At 40.4% G+C, this 15,672-nt stretch overlaps 1 protein-coding gene and 1 long non-coding RNA gene across 2 annotated transcripts in view; both read right to left on the bottom strand.

Moving 5' to 3' along the window:
• LOC128648800 (uncharacterized) overlaps window positions 1-9,875 on the bottom strand; it is an 18,771-nt gene extending 8,896 nt beyond the window's left edge. Inside the window, exon 1 of the long non-coding RNA XR_008400627.1 lies at window positions 9,828-9,875. This is a non-coding gene — a long non-coding RNA (uncharacterized LOC128648800). The remainder of the gene's footprint in view (window positions 1-9,827) is intronic.
• Window positions 1-15,672, bottom strand: part of ZNRF3 (zinc and ring finger 3) — a 336,577-nt gene that overhangs the window by 272,396 nt on the left and 48,509 nt on the right. The window lies entirely within an intron of this gene.

Here is a 15,672-nt window from a genome sequence, read left to right as displayed (position 1 = left end):
ACTTCATCTTTCATTATGACAATGACCCAAAGCATACAACCAAATCAACAAAGGAATGGCTTCACCAGACACATATCTCTCACAGCTCTATTGAAAGAACAGAGGCACACTCAGTATATGACCAAAAGAGGTTACTTTTCAGTACAGAAACATCAGTTTGTAAAAATACAAAAAACATGTAATATCAAAATGTTTTCTATTAAAAGCATTTTATTGTTCCTTTAACACTAATCCTGAAAAAGCCTCTGACCAGGAGATACATGGATGACTTCTAGAAACTACAGAGAAGCTGTACAGACAGATTGAATAGTTGGACGAGTGCTCGTTATAATGCTGCTGACAGGACTGTCAGTGTACTGTACAGCTGCACGTGCAGTAAATGCAACACGCGCTGGATGTAATCAGGGCTTTTTCTGGAGAATGCTTCTTTTCTCTTCCTCTCGGTTGCCCTGTCCCAGCATTCTCATTCATTTGCTAACTGGGACTACTGAAATGCCTTATGGTACTTACTATCAAGAGAAGCTTTATTAGCACGGATTGAGCTTGTATGCAGGAGCTGGAGATTTAAAAAGTACAGGAGTCTGATGTTTTGTGTTCGGACTTCACAGCCTTGGGGGGCCGAATTATCAATGTCTGTCCGACATGATACGCTGTAGCGTATCATGTCCGACAGACATCAATGAATGCCAACAGCATACGCTGTCAGCATTTAACATTGCACAAGCAGTTTTGGTGACCTGCTTGTGCAATGCCACCGCTTGCAGATTTGCGGCCAATCGGCTGCTAGCAGGGGGTGTCAATCAACCTGATCGTATAGGATCGGGTTGATTGCTGTCCGCCACTCAGAGCAGGCGGACCAGTTAAGGAGCAGCGGTCTTAAGACCACTGCTTCATAACTGCTGTTTCCGGTGAGCCCTTGATAAATCGGCCCCATGGTCTCTAAGCAGAATCAGAGGTTTCAACATCACTTTATAAAAACTAAAATTTTACACTTATTTATTCAATATTAAACAACAATAACAATGTAAAAAAACATACTAACCTCAGAATATGCTTTGCTTAAACTACATTGTTATATCTAGCAATTACCCGACGTTTAATCCTCCCTTTAAATGCATAAGCACTGAAGATCATGCATTTATTTTTTTTAGGAAACTGGTAGTCCTGGCACTTCTGTAGAGATCACACATTCAGATATAAAAGTAAAAAGGTTTATTGAATCCACTGGTTAAAAGCATAAGCAGGGTATACCTGTGCCTAAAAACAAGACAATAAAGGGTAACCAAGCCCCTCAACATCAGACATGTTTCATGCTGGGTAAGCACTTGATCACTGATAATCAGAGGGATCCGGGTGTTAGCCTTATAAAGAAAGATAGACCAATCAAATTTGAGTATATAATTAACCCCTAGTCAAGTTTTTCAGGCTGTCTAAAAGGAGAAAACCCAAAAACACACAGAACACCAAATTAATTAGTGTAACCATTGAGCTGTGCTCTCAAATGGAGAATATATAAAGTAATTGAAAAAAAATATATCATAAGAAAAACACTTCTATTTTTCTCAATATCAAATAGTATATATAAATTGCACTGCAAATGTAAATACATTTGGCTTATTTTATAAACAGATCCACATCCATACGGGAATTTAGACCATTGGGTACCCTGGTACCCAGAGTTAAGATCCAAAATACCTCCCTTTCATTCAGTTTGTCCTCCCTTTATTTGTTTATGTACAATTGCTTCTCTGCACCAGAATGACCACATACCCATGTATTAGGCTGTCACACCTTTTACCGTCTCTATTTTAAAACCAAGGAGCGCATATACAGGGCACAGCATTAGATAAGCAGTCCAGAGTGGAACTGAGCAATCAAGATGAGGAGTTTATGCAGCCCCAGGTTTCTCTTACAGCTACAGGAGAGATAGTGGCACAAGCACCCAAGTATAGCCAACCCCACAAACAGCAGGAACAATCATTTCAATGCTGTTTTATTAATAATAATAAACACATTTTGATTCCTTAAAACAGATATCCCAGCTGTGATAGGCTCTGTAGTCCTGGGTACCAATCATTTTGAAAAATGCTCAGCATAATAATAAACAAAAGGTGGGCATCAGCTGTGCAGCTTAAAGGAATAGTCTAGTCAAAATTAAAAGGGATAATAAACCCAAAGTTTTTCTTTCACAATTCAGATAGAGCATGCAATTTTAAGCAGCTTTCTAATTTACTCCTACTATCAATTTTTCTTTGTTCTCTTGCTATCTTTAATTAAAAAGCAGGAATTTGAAGCATAGGAGCCAGCCCATTTTAGGTTCAGCAACCTGGATGGCGCTTGCATATTGGTGGGTAAATTTAGCAAACCAATAAGCAAGCATAACCCAGGTTCTGAACAAAAAATGGGCCGGCTCTTAAGCTTACATTCTTGCTTTTTAAATAAAGATAGCAAGAGAACAAAGAAAAATTGATAATAGGAATAAATCAGAAAGTTGCTTAAAATTGCATGCTCTATCTGAATCATTAAAGAAAAAAATTGGGTTTAGTATCCCTTTAAACTTTCATGATTTAGATAGAGCATGCAATGTTAAGCAACTTTCTAACTTACTCATATTATCAATTTTTCTTCGTCCTCTTGGTATCTTTATTTGAATATAAGCTTAGAAGCCGCCCCATTTTTGGTTCAGCACCTGGGTATCGCTTATTGATTGGTGGCTACATTTAGACACCAATCAGCAAGTGCTACCCAGGGGCTGAACCAAAAATGGGCTGGCTTTTAAGCTTACATTCTAGCTTTTACAAATAAAAGATACCAAGAAAAAAAACAAAATTTATGCTTACCTGATAAATTTCTCTCTTGTGGTGTATCCAGTCCACGGGTTCATCCATTACTTGTGGGATACCAATACCAAATCTTTAGAACACGGATGAAGGGAGGGACAAGGCAGGAACTTAAACGGAAGGCACCACTGCCTGTAAGACCTTTCTCCCAAAAATAGCCTCCGAGGAAGCAAAAGTATCACATTTGTAGAATTTAGAAAAAGTATGAAGTGAAGACCAAGTCGCCGCCTTACAAATCTGTTCAACAGAGGCCTCATGTTTAAAAGCCCATGTGGAAGCTACCGCTCTAGTAGAATGAGCTGTAATTCTTTCAGGAGGCTGCTGGCCAGCAGTCTCATAAGCTAAACAGATTATGCTTCTCAGCCAAAAAGAAAGAGAAGTTGCCGAAGCCTTTTGGCCTCTCCTCTTTCCAGAATAGACAACCAACAATGCAGATGTTTGATGAAAATCCTTAGTAGCTTGCAAATAAAACTTTAAAGCCCCATAGTTGAATCAGCTGGGCAAATACCTCCGGATGGAGCTCCCACTCCCCCGGATGAAAAGTCTGCCGACTTAGAAAGTCCGCCTCCCAGTTCTCTACTCCTGGGATATGGATAGCTGAGAGATGGCAAGAGTGAAACTCTGCCCAAAGAATTATCTTGGAAACCTCCATCATTGCCAGGGGACTCCATGTTCCCCCCTGATGGTTTATATAGGCTACAGTCGAGATATTGTCCGACTGAAATCGGGTGAATCTGACCGCAGCCAGTTGAGGCCAAGCCTGAAGAGCATTGAATATCGCTCTTAGCTCCAGAATGTTTATCGGAAGGAGGGCCTCCTCCTGAGTCCACGAACACTGAGCCTTCAGGGAATTCCAGACTGCGCCCCAGCCCAGAAGGCTGGCATCTGTCGTCACTATAGTCCACTCTGGCCTGCGGAAACTCATTCCCCTGGACAGATAGACCCGAGATAACCACCAGAGAAGAGAATCCCTGGTCTCTTGATCCAGATTTAACAGAGGAGACAAATCTGTGTAGTCCCCATGCCACTGATTGAGCATGCAAAGTTGCAGTGGTCTGAGATGTAGGCGGGCAAATGGAACTATGTCCATTGCCGCTACCATCAGGCCGATCATTTCCATACACTGAGCCACTGGCGGCCAAGAAGTGGAATGAAGAGCACGGCAAGAAGTTAGAAGCTTTGATATCCTGACCTCTGTAAGAAAAATTTTCATTTCTACTGAATCTATCAGAGTTCCTAGGAAGGAAACTCTTGTGAGAGGGGAGAGTGAACTCTTTTTCTCTGTTCACCTTCCACCCGTGAGACCTCAGAAAGGCCAGAACAATGTCCGTATGGGACTTGGCGATTTGAAAAGTCAACGCCTGGATCAGGATGTCGTCTAGGTAAGGAGCCACCGCTATGCCCCGCGGCCTTAGAACCGCCAATAGAGACCCTAGAACCTTCGTAAAGATTCTTGGCGCTGTGGCTAACCCAAAGGGAAGAGCCACAAACTGGTATAATGCCTACTTAGAAAGGCGAACCTGAAGAACTGATGATGATCTCTGTGAATCGGAATGTGGAGATAAGCATCCTTTAAGTCCACGGTAGTCATATATTGACCCTCCTGGATCATAGGGAGGATGGTTCGGATTGTCTCCATCTTGAAAGATGGGACAGTGAGAAATTTGTTTAGGATCTTGAGATCCAAGATTGGTCTGAACGTTCCCTCTTTTTTGGGAACTATAACCAGGTTTGAATAGAAACCCTGCCCCTGTTCCTCCCTTGAAACTGGGTGGATCACTCCCATAACTAGAAGGTCTTGAAAGCAACGTAAGAATGCCTCTCTCTTTATCTGGTTTGCAGATAGTTGTGAGAGGTGAAATCTCCCCTTTGGAGATGAACCTTTGAATTCCAGAAGATATCCCTAGGAAACAATCTCTAGTGCCCAGGGATCCTGGACGTCTCTTGCCCAAGCCTGAGCGAAGAGAGAAAGTCTGCCCCCTACTAGATCCGGTCCCGGATCGGGGGCTACTCTTTCATGCTGTCTTAGAGGCAGCAGCAGGTTTTTTGGCCTGCTTCCCCTTGTTCCAAGCCTGGTTAGGTCTCCAGACTGGTTTGGACTGTGCGAAATTTCCCTCTTGTTTTGTATTAGAGGAAGCTGAAGCTGCGCCACTCTTGAAGTTTCGAAAGGAATGAAAATTATTCTGTTTGGTCCTTAACTTATTGGACCTATCCTGAGGAAGGGCGTGACCTTTTCCTCTAGTAATATCAGAAATGATCTCCTTCAGACCAGGCCCGAAAAGGGTCTGTCCCTTGAAGGGGATGTTAAGAAGCTTAGACTTTGAAGTAACATCTGCTGACCAGGACTTAAGCCATAGCGCCCTACGCGCCAGAATGACAAAACCTGAATTCTTAGCCGTTAGCTTGGTTAAATGAAAAACGGCATCAGAGATAAAGGAATTAGCTAACTTAAGAGCTTTAATCCTGTCTAAAATATCATCTAACGGGGTCTCCACCTGTAGAGCCTCCTCAAGAGACTCGAACCAGAAAGCCGCTGCAGCAGTAACTGGGGCAATGCATGCAAGAGGCTGGAGAATAAAACCTTGATGTATAAAATTTTTATTAAGGAGACCCTCCAATTTTTTATCCATAGGATCTAGGAAAGCACAACTGTCCTCGACAGGGATACTATGCTTAGCTAGGGTAGAGACTGCTCCCTCCACCTTAGGGACCGTCTGCCACGAGTCCCGTATGGCGGCATCTATGGGAAACATCTTTTTAAAAGCAGGAGGGGGAGAGAACGGCACACCTGGTCTATCCCATTCCTTAGTAATAATTTCCGAAAACCTCTTAGGGACTGGAAAAACATCAGTGTAAACAGGCACTGCAAAGTATTTGTCCATCTTACACAATTTCTCTGGAACTACAATGCGTTCACAGTCATCCAGAGTCGCTAAAACCTCCCTAAGCAATAAGCGGAGGTGTTCGAGCTTAAATTTAAACGCTGTCATTTCAGAATCAGACTGAAGCAACGCCTTCCCTGATTCTGAAATGTCACCCACAGATAGAAGCTCTCCTGCCTCGGCTTCTGAGTATTGTGAGGGTATATCGGACACAGGTATTAAAGAGTCAGAAAGCTCTGTATTTGTTCTAGCCCCAGAGCTGTCTCGCTTTCCTTGTAACCATGGCAGTTTGGACAATACCTCTGAGAGGGTAGCATTCATAACTGTCCTGTAAGGTAAAAGAATTAGACGCGCTAGATGTACTTGGCGTCACTTGAGCGGGAGTTATAGGTTCTGACACATGGGGAGAGCTAGATGGCATAATCTCCCTTTTTTCAGTCAGAGAATCCTCTGGAGATAAATCTTTAAGCGCCATAATATGTTGTTTATAGAAATTTCAGTACATTTGGTACACATTCTAAGAGGGGGTTCCACAATGGCTTCCAAACATATTGAACAAGGAGTTTCCTCTATGTCAGACATGTTTAACAGACTAGTAATGAGACAAGCAAGCTTGGAAAACACTTTAATAAAGGTGAAACAGCAATTAAACAAAAACGTTACTGTGCCTTTAAGAGAAAAAAAACTAGCACTTAAACTGTAAAACAGTGTAAAAATATAGTAAAGTCTTCAAAATTTTTACGGTATGTGTAAGGGACTAAAGCAACATTGCACCCACTTGCAAATGGATGATTAACCCCTCAGCCCCCAAACCGGATTTAAAAAACTTCAACCACCGGTAAAAGACAGTTGAGCACCTTGCCACAGCTCTGCTGAGGCTCCTACCTGCCCTCAAATACGATTTAGTGAAGAAATAAACACTTTATGATGGTCCTCAGATGCCAGAGGACTCCTCTAGGGAAGCTGGATGTCTCAGTCTGAAGGAAACTGCGCATCTAAAGTGCGAAAATAGGCCCCTCCCACCATGTACTGGATGTCAGAGGGGCCTTAAGAAAATACTCCTAGGAGTATCTGACTAGCCATGTGGAAAACTAGGCCCCAAATAAAGACTTATCTCCCTCAGAGAAAAAACGTTCTATTTATGAAAAGATGTAAACGTTTTGTCACTAACTAATATGAGTATTAACAGGAGTATTACCCTGTTTTGTAAGCATGATCCCAGTCGTTGTTAAATCACTGCATCTAGCTTACCTCAAATACACAAGGCTCTGTCAGCATTTTCTAGAACTTATTTATCTCTCTAGAAATAAAAATACTGAACATACCTCAAAGCAGGTAATCTGCAGACCGTTCCCCAAAATGACGTTTTCCAATACTCTTCAGTTATGTGTGAGAACAGCAATGGACTTTAGTTACAAACTGCTAAGATCATCAACCTCCAGGCAGAATTCTTCTTCTAATTTCTGCCTGAGAGTAAAACAGTACAACGCCGGTACCGTTTAAAAATAACAAACTCTTGATTGAAGGTAAAACTACACTAAGTCACCACATATCTCTTGAGACTTCCTATCTTGTCGAGAGTTGCAAGAGAATGACTGGAGGTGGGGGTTAGGGGAGGAGCTATATAGACAGCTCTGCTGTGGGTGTCCTCTTGCAACTTCCTGTTGGGAAGGAGAATATCCCACAAGTAATGGATGAACCCGTGTACTGGATACACCTTACAAGAGAAATGTATAATAGGAGTCAATTAGAAAGTTGCTTAAAACTGCCTGCTCTAGCTGAATCATGAAAGTTTGACTAGACTATTCCTTTAAGAATTTTGCAATTAAAATAAAGAACAAAATGTAATCTTTAAAGCAAATTCTGAAGTAAACAAAATAAAATGATTGTGAGTTTGCTCTTAGTAATATTAAAGGGACAGTTTACTCAAAAACATTTTCACCTTTAATTTGTTCCCAATGATCCACTGTACCTGCTGAAGTGTATTATATTGTTCACAAGTATTTCCATTACCCTAATATTGGCATTTGAAATAGTTGATTTAGCCTGTGGTATCCCCACCCATCCTGAAAGTTTTTGGCCTCAAGGCCAAACTGTGTTAACACAGCCAGTTGAAGAAATTACACTCCCAGTGGGTTATATAAGAAATAAGGTAATAAAATTTTACTTTTCCATTGTTCTCTCCAAGTATTAGTGATTGGTTTATGGACAGGTATAAGATAAAGAAGCAGGTATATGTACACAATGTGATAAAGTAATGACTTCAGATTATACCTACAAGCTCAACCCATTTTATTAGAATGTGGCTTCAAAACACAAAATCAGCTAATTCATATACATAAGCCTTAAAAAAGCAAATCTCGTACATTTTATGTAAAAAAGTAATTGGAAACATATTAAGGGAAAAACAATTTTATAGTATACTGTCCCTTTAAATAATATGTTGACCTCATACCTCTGTCTTTTTATTTCTATTTTTAAATAGAACATTTAACCCTTCTATTGCTGATGGTTAGTTAAATTATTTAGTGCTTCCCAGGGTCAGTGAACAAGCGGCCAGACGGGAACGCAAAGTCTTTGTTTTACTGTTAGCCAGACACACAATACTAAAGCTTTGAAAAGACAAAATGCAATAATCCATCAAAGAGGCATTGAGACGGCTCAGGAAGTGGGAAAGAAACATCAAAAGAGCCCAGTAATACTCTTGTAATTCAAGGTGACGCTGTGTCCTAAGCGGTCCCACTTACAGATGCACAAACAAGGTCACTTTCACAATTAAATGGACACAAACATAACGGATCACTACAGTATGTTTACGTGGTGGTGGTGCGTTTACTTTTTGTGCTGCACTAGAATCTGAGAAACCTGTTTTCCCCAATCCCATTCATTTTCACTCATATTAGTCTAATTTAATTCTCACACCCATAAAAAGGGGTTAGATGGATAGCCCCAAAAACAGGGATCACCGATTTGTAGTAAACATAAATCAAAACCTTTAAAGAGGAGTGGGAAGGCATTATGCCATATAACACTGCGCCCCCCCAAAAAATGCCCCAACATAAAATCAAATAAACTATGGGCTTGATTTATCAAGCCTTCTCCTCCCCTACGACGGCAGGGTCTCACAAGGGAACCTACTGTCAGGATTTATCAAGCCTTCTCCTCCCCTATGACGGCAAGGTCTCACAAGGGAACCTACTGTCAGGATTTATCAAGCAGTGGTAATGAGACCGCTGCTTCCCTACCCTCTTCTCCACCTCTTAGGTGGAGAATTGAAATCTTCCTGGTCTCATCCGATCGGGGAAATTGACAGCTCCTGCCCGCGCGTGATTGGCTGTGCGTGGGAAGGGGGCGAGATTGCATGCAAGCACAAAATAGCGCTTGTGTGCAATGTTGAATTCCGACAGCGGATTTCTGCCCGCCAGAGGTGAGCTAGGGCGGACAGGGGTGCATATGTACGCCCCTGTCTGCCCTTGCTTGGCCTATAAGAGACAGGAGAGGATTCTATAGATTAATTATAGAATGTATGTTTTCCTAATTTCAAGAATTTATAAAATTTTGATTTATAACAGATAGACAGACGAGCAGGTAGATAGAAAGCCATACAGGAAGATAGATCTATAGATAGATAGATGAGAGAGAGAGCGAGGAGAGAGAGATGCAAAAGACAGATAGTTAAAACATTTATTTAATGTATATTTTATTTAAAATACGATTAGAAATATCAAACATACACATGCACACAGAACTATAGGCACATTTCCTATTCATACCAAAGCCTGCACTTGTAGGTCTTAATTTGTCCAGTAATAATTAAATACTACTGCACTTCTCAGGGAAAAAAAACATCAACTTTTTCAATAAATGTTACAATGCACCCTATATTTATAGACACGCCACACACTTGTGTTTTATAATACTAGGTATGTTAAGGCTTAGTGCTTACAGGGTGGTTTTTAACCCCTCTAGGAGTTAACAGCGGCACGTCGGTCTCACTAGTTAGCATCAAGCAACACTGCAGAGGTTCCAAATGACTAAAATGAATAGCTAGGAAGACAAACAGCAGCACAAGTGGTGGGGGGGGGGGGGAGAGCACCAAATCAACCTGGGTGGCAGCCGGTCTCTGATATCTGGCAGCGTTCCCCGAAATCAGGCTGTAGTTTGAAATACCTGGGTATCTTTTCTTCTGCCCTCCCCAGCTCTCTGCACACTTTACTTCTCTAAATAAACAAGGGCGGCCTTTGTTTAAACAGAGAGAGAGGGAGAGAAAGAAAGGGAGGGAGGAGGGGGTGAAATAAAAAGCTATATTACATCACCAACAGCTTTTCCATTTTCAGTATCAATTGTGCATTGCTTTGAAGGATGTGTCTGTGAGTCTGCGAGTGTGTGTGCTTTGATCTTAGCATTTCAATCAGCCTGGAGGAAAGGTGTGGGTTTTTGAAAGGATCATTATGGCTTTAGCTGCGCAGGTTTCTGCATTGCCACCCGCTTCCATTAACCATTCACGCAAATGCAGCATCCACAGACACAAACCTTTGGCTACCAGCAAAAAGGGCAAGTGCTTCCAGCAGTGGTCTACTGGCTTCAATTAGTGTGTGAGAACTTTACTAAGGGGGGAGAGCTTTATTACGCAATATGGTTCGTTTTGCAAAAAGTCTCTAAAGAATTAATAGGATTGTGGGCAAAAGCAAACCTACCACTGTATTGTAAATGACCACTGGCACTGCCTTTTGGCTAATTGTGTATGGGTATGTCTTATAGGGGTCAGACATAAAAATAAAATACTTTCTCAAATGTTAATGAAAGTCTAGCTATTAAATAAAAGTACCATCTGCATATTGAACTTACAACTTGTATTGCTGTATTATAGTCTGTCGGTTGTGTGAGAGTCAACAGTTACAGCTGTATAACTACTGATTGGATAACACAATTATATTTGCCTTGTTCAAATGCTTGGAAACAATAATTATGTTTTCTTAGCACAGACAGGGGTGAAATGGATAGTAACGTCAAAATTAAACTTTAATGATTTAGATAGAGCATATAATTTAAATTTAAAAAAAAAAAAATCCAATTTATTTCTATTCGCAAATTTGGTTTGTGTTTTTATTTTATCCTTTGTTTAAAGCTTCCTGATAGGCCACTCACCCCTTTATATGGATCTTGAACAGCAGAGACCGATATCTCTGATGAAGCGCATGTGCTCATGCGCGAAACGCGTAAGATTGGAGCTTACCTTGCATCCAGAAAGCCTATTTTGCAATAAACCTATTTTCTGATACTTGGACTCAGCTTTCCTTCTTCCTCATCTCGTAAAACTAAACCTAGTAAGGCTCCTAGGAGCTCAGGAGCATGCGCATGTTGCAAGTTCAATATGCAAATGGTGCTTTATCTGGAAGCACTGTGTGCAACAATTTATAAATATTGCTAATATTGTTGCAAACACTGCTGCCAGAAAGTACTAAAGACCTAGGTTTCATCTTTAACAAAGGATAAACAAGAAAAAAACATTAAACCAAATTTAATAATAAAACTATTTTTGTTTATAAATACATATTCGATCTAAACCATGTAAGTTTAACTTTCACTTTTCTGTCCCTTTAACTTCTTTAAAGGGATATGAAACCCACATTTTTTGTTTCATGATTCAGATAGAGCATGCAATTTTAAAGTGAAGGTCAATTTTCGTCTACTTCCCTACTGAAGTTTATTAAATATCTTCTAAGCATCCTAGTAGCTAAGTTTTTTTTTTATTATTATTTGCATCTTCCTTTCTTTTAAAAATGAAATATAAAAATCCTACCCGTTTTCCACCTACCAGCATTTTCCCTGCCTCGTCGGACCTTTGTTGGAGGGGTTGTGGGGAAAGGGGGACGATGACACACATATGGTGGGCATGTCCTAAATTGTCACCTTTTTGGGAGGGCATACAGAATATCCTACAAGTCATAATGGGGCGGGGGGATTCCTATCAGCTAGACCCGACAACGGCCCTACTGAACCTGTTACCTAAATGTAAATGTAAATTAAGAACACAACTAATTCAGTTGGCATTGAATTCTGCTAGATCCTTAGTCGCTAGGCTCTGGAAATCTCAAATCTGTCCGACCCTAAAGGACTGGCACTCTCACATGACAGATACCTTGAGAATGGAAGAATACGGTTTCTTCAAATCAAATAGGTTAGGATTCTTCCATGATTTAAAATTCATCTGGGATGAAATCCAAAATGATCTGAAGATAGAAGGGGGGTGCTTTACACAAGTTACAGGAGTGACCTAGGAGGAATGACAGGCCTAGTGTTATCTTAGAGAGGTATGGCTGACGTGGTCCCACCCCTGCCTGATACTCTAATAATGACCTCTTTAGCTTAGCACTTCTCTCAAAGGTTGATAGTCAATTTAAGATCACTTTGTATATATTCTACACATCTAGTGGTATCCCTCGACTTTGTATTTAAGAAATTTCGGCATAGTTTTGTTGTTGTTTGAGTTATGTTTTGTACACTGGTGCCATTGTCAATCACCATGCATTTATATGGAGTAGGGATACTGTTTTCAAATGGACTTATCACGGACAGTCTAGCTCTACTATTTCATTTTACTATACGGGAGTTTGTTCTCCTTTCTTTTGGAGACTGATGGTTTCTCCCTCTTCTGTTTAAACGTTTGTATCAACAATGACATCCTTTTGTACCATGCTGCTAAATAATGATAATAAAAATAAAAAAAAAATAAAAAAAATCCTACCCGTTTTCATTGGGACTCCTCCCCTCCAACACTTCCTAATTCTGTATTAGTGACGTAGCAAGCGGTCACACACGCTCTCTACGTCCATCTAAAGCACGTGCACAACATAAGGAAAATAACTGCGCATGCGTATGTGCACCCGAATATTGGCAGCTTCTTGTTACTTGTACGCGATCGTTATTGTTGTGATGTATCGATTTTGGAAACAGGAAGCTAAATACGCATGCACGTCTCATGAACAAGCCTCAGAGACATGACGCTCCTCATGAAGTTACGCATGCCCAATACTTAGAAGTGACGTTGTGAAAAAAGGGTTGAACGCCCCGAGGGGGAAACAGAGATTGGAGTATTAGATCTTAGATGTATGTCAATCAAGTTATCTAAGATGGCGGGCGGACGAGTACAGTACAACGGGGAACAAATAAAAAGGTAAAAAAAAAAAAACACGTGATAAATAAAATATGGTCAAAATGATGAAAGAAAGTCAAGTTAATTTCAAATAAAGAGCTGAACGGCGTGAACAAGGCACCCGGACTTGACCTTCACTTTAAGCATTTTTCTAATTTACTCCTATTATCAATTTTTCTTCGTTCTCTGGGTATCTTTATTTGAAAAACAGGAATGTAAGCTTAGGAGTCGGACCATTTTTGGTTCAGAACCTGGGTAGTGCTTGGCGCTTATGTAGCCATAATACTGAAGGACTTCATTTATTTTCCAGATCAAGGTTTTTATTAAGATTTATGCAGGGCTGGAAAAGTATCACTATAGTTTAGCAGTTAAAAGTTACTAGCCAGTATACCACTCAAAGTTATTGCATGTATCTTGAGCCCTACATGGCAGCAATGTCCCAATCATCATATACTGCTCAAGTCCTGAGCCTATCTAGGTATGCAATAAAAGATTAAGCTTAATTTTATAAGAGAAACAAACTGCAACATTTAAATAAATGTACACTCTATTAGAATCAGGATTTTTTTTTTCTTTGTTGAAGAATAGGCTCAGTAGCAACAATGCACTCCTGGGACCTAGCTGAACACATCTAGTGAGCCAATGACACAAAGAATATATGTGCAACCACTAATAACCAGCTAGATCCCAGTAGTACATAACTGCTGCAGACTCTACTTAGGTATTCTCTTTCACAAAGGATACTAAAAGAACAAAGCAAATTTGATCAAAGAAGTAAACTAGAACGTTGTCTGATTTAAAATTTCTCATTAATTCTGCACTCTGTATTTTTGGGCTTCCAAGGAAAAAGGTTATCCACGGATTGTAAAATAATTATGTCCATGTAAATAAAAGTGTGTATTAAAGAGACAGTCTAGTCAAAATTAAACTTTCATGATTCAGATAGGACAATTAAAAAAAAAAAAAAAATTCCAATTTACTTGTATCATCAAATTTGATTTGTTCTCTTGGTATTCTTTGTTGAAAGCTAAACCTAGGTAGGCTCATATGCCAATTTCTAAACCCTTAAAGTGAATGTCAACTTTCATGATAAAATGTCCGTTTGTAAAAAAAAAAACTATTAAAAACAGGGGCACTTTCATTCATGAAAGTTTACACTGCATCGGATTTTACAAATACTTAACTTCTCCTGATCGCCTATCCCCCCGCCTGCTTCATCCTGTTGCACTTACACAGCAATGACGAAACCGGCTTCCTCCAATCACGGCGTGGCCTCACCAGATGGACTCTCCTAGGGGGGAAGCCGTGATTGGAGGAAGCCGTTTTCGTCATTGCTGATGAAGTACAGAGGACCTGCAGGCGGGGGATCGGCGATTTGTAAAATCCGGTGAAATGTAAACTTTCATGAATAAAAGTGCCCCTGTTTTTAATAGTTTTTAAAAAAAACAGAATTTATGCTTACCTGATAAATTACTTTCTCTTGTGGTGTATCCAGTCCACGGATTCATACTTTACTTGTGGGATATTCTCCTTCCCTACAGGAAGTGGCAAAGAGAGCACACAGCAGAGCTGTCCATATAGCTCCCCTCTAGCTCCACCCCCCAGTCATTCGACCAAAGGTTAGGAAGAAAAAGGAGAAACCATAGGGTGCAGTGGTGACTGTAGTTTAAACAAAACATTTTTTACCTGACTCAATTGCCAGGGCGGGCCGTGGACTGGATACACCACAAGAGAAAGTAATTTATCAGGTAAGCATAAATTCTGTTTTCCCTTGTAAGGTGTATCCAGTCCACGGATTCATCCTTTACTTGTGGGATACCAATACCAAAGCTTTAGGACACGGATGAAGGGAGGGAACAAGACAGGTACCTTAAACGGAAGGCACCACTGCTTGCAAAACCTTTCTCCCAAAAATAGCCTCAGAAGAAGCAAAAGTATCGAATTTGTAAAATTTGGAAAAAGTATGCAGTGAAGACCAAATCGCTGCCTTACAAATCTGTTCAACAGAAGCCTCATTTTTAAAAGCCCATGTGGAAGCCACTGCTCTGGTAGAATGAGCAGTAACAGTTTTAGGAGGCTTCTGGCCAGCAGTCTCATAGGCCAAACGGATGATGCGTTTCAGCCAAAAGGAGAGAGAGGTAGCAGTCTCTTTCTGACCTCTCCTCTTACCAGAATAGATAACAAACAAGGAAGATGTTTGTCTGAAATCCTTAGTTGCTTGTAAATAGAACTTTAAAGCACAAACTACATCAAGATTGTGTAACAGACGTTCCTTCTTCGAAGAAGGATTAGGACACAGAGAAGGAACAATTATTTCCTGGTTAATATTCTTGTTAGAAACAACTTTAGGAAGAAAACCAGGTTTGGTACGCAAAACTACCTTATCTGCGTGGAACACCAGGTAAGGTGAATCACACTGCAAGGCAGATAATTCTGAGACTCTTCGAGCAAAAGAGATAGCTACCAAAAACAAAACTTTCCAAGATAACAACTTAATATCTATGGAATATAAAGGTTCAAACGAAACCCCTTGAAGAACTGAAAGAACTAGATTTAGACTCCATGGCGGAGCCACAGGTTTATACACAGGCTTGATTCTGACTAAAGCCTGAGTAAACGCTTGAACGTCTGGTACCTCTGCCAGATGCTTGTGTAAAAGGATAGACAGAGCAGATATCTGTCCTTTTAAGGAACTAGCTGACAATCCTTTCTCCAATCCTTCTTGGAGGAAAGACAATATCCTGGGAATCCTAATCTTACTCCATGAGTAACCCTTGGATTCACACCAACAAAG

This window comes from Bombina bombina, chromosome 2, assembly GCF_027579735.1.
Source record: "Bombina bombina isolate aBomBom1 chromosome 2, aBomBom1.pri, whole genome shotgun sequence".
Taxonomy (NCBI): Eukaryota; Metazoa; Chordata; class Amphibia; order Anura; family Bombinatoridae; genus Bombina; species Bombina bombina.
Note: the sequence above shows the minus strand (reverse complement) of the source record. Positions and strands in the feature narration are given on the sequence as shown.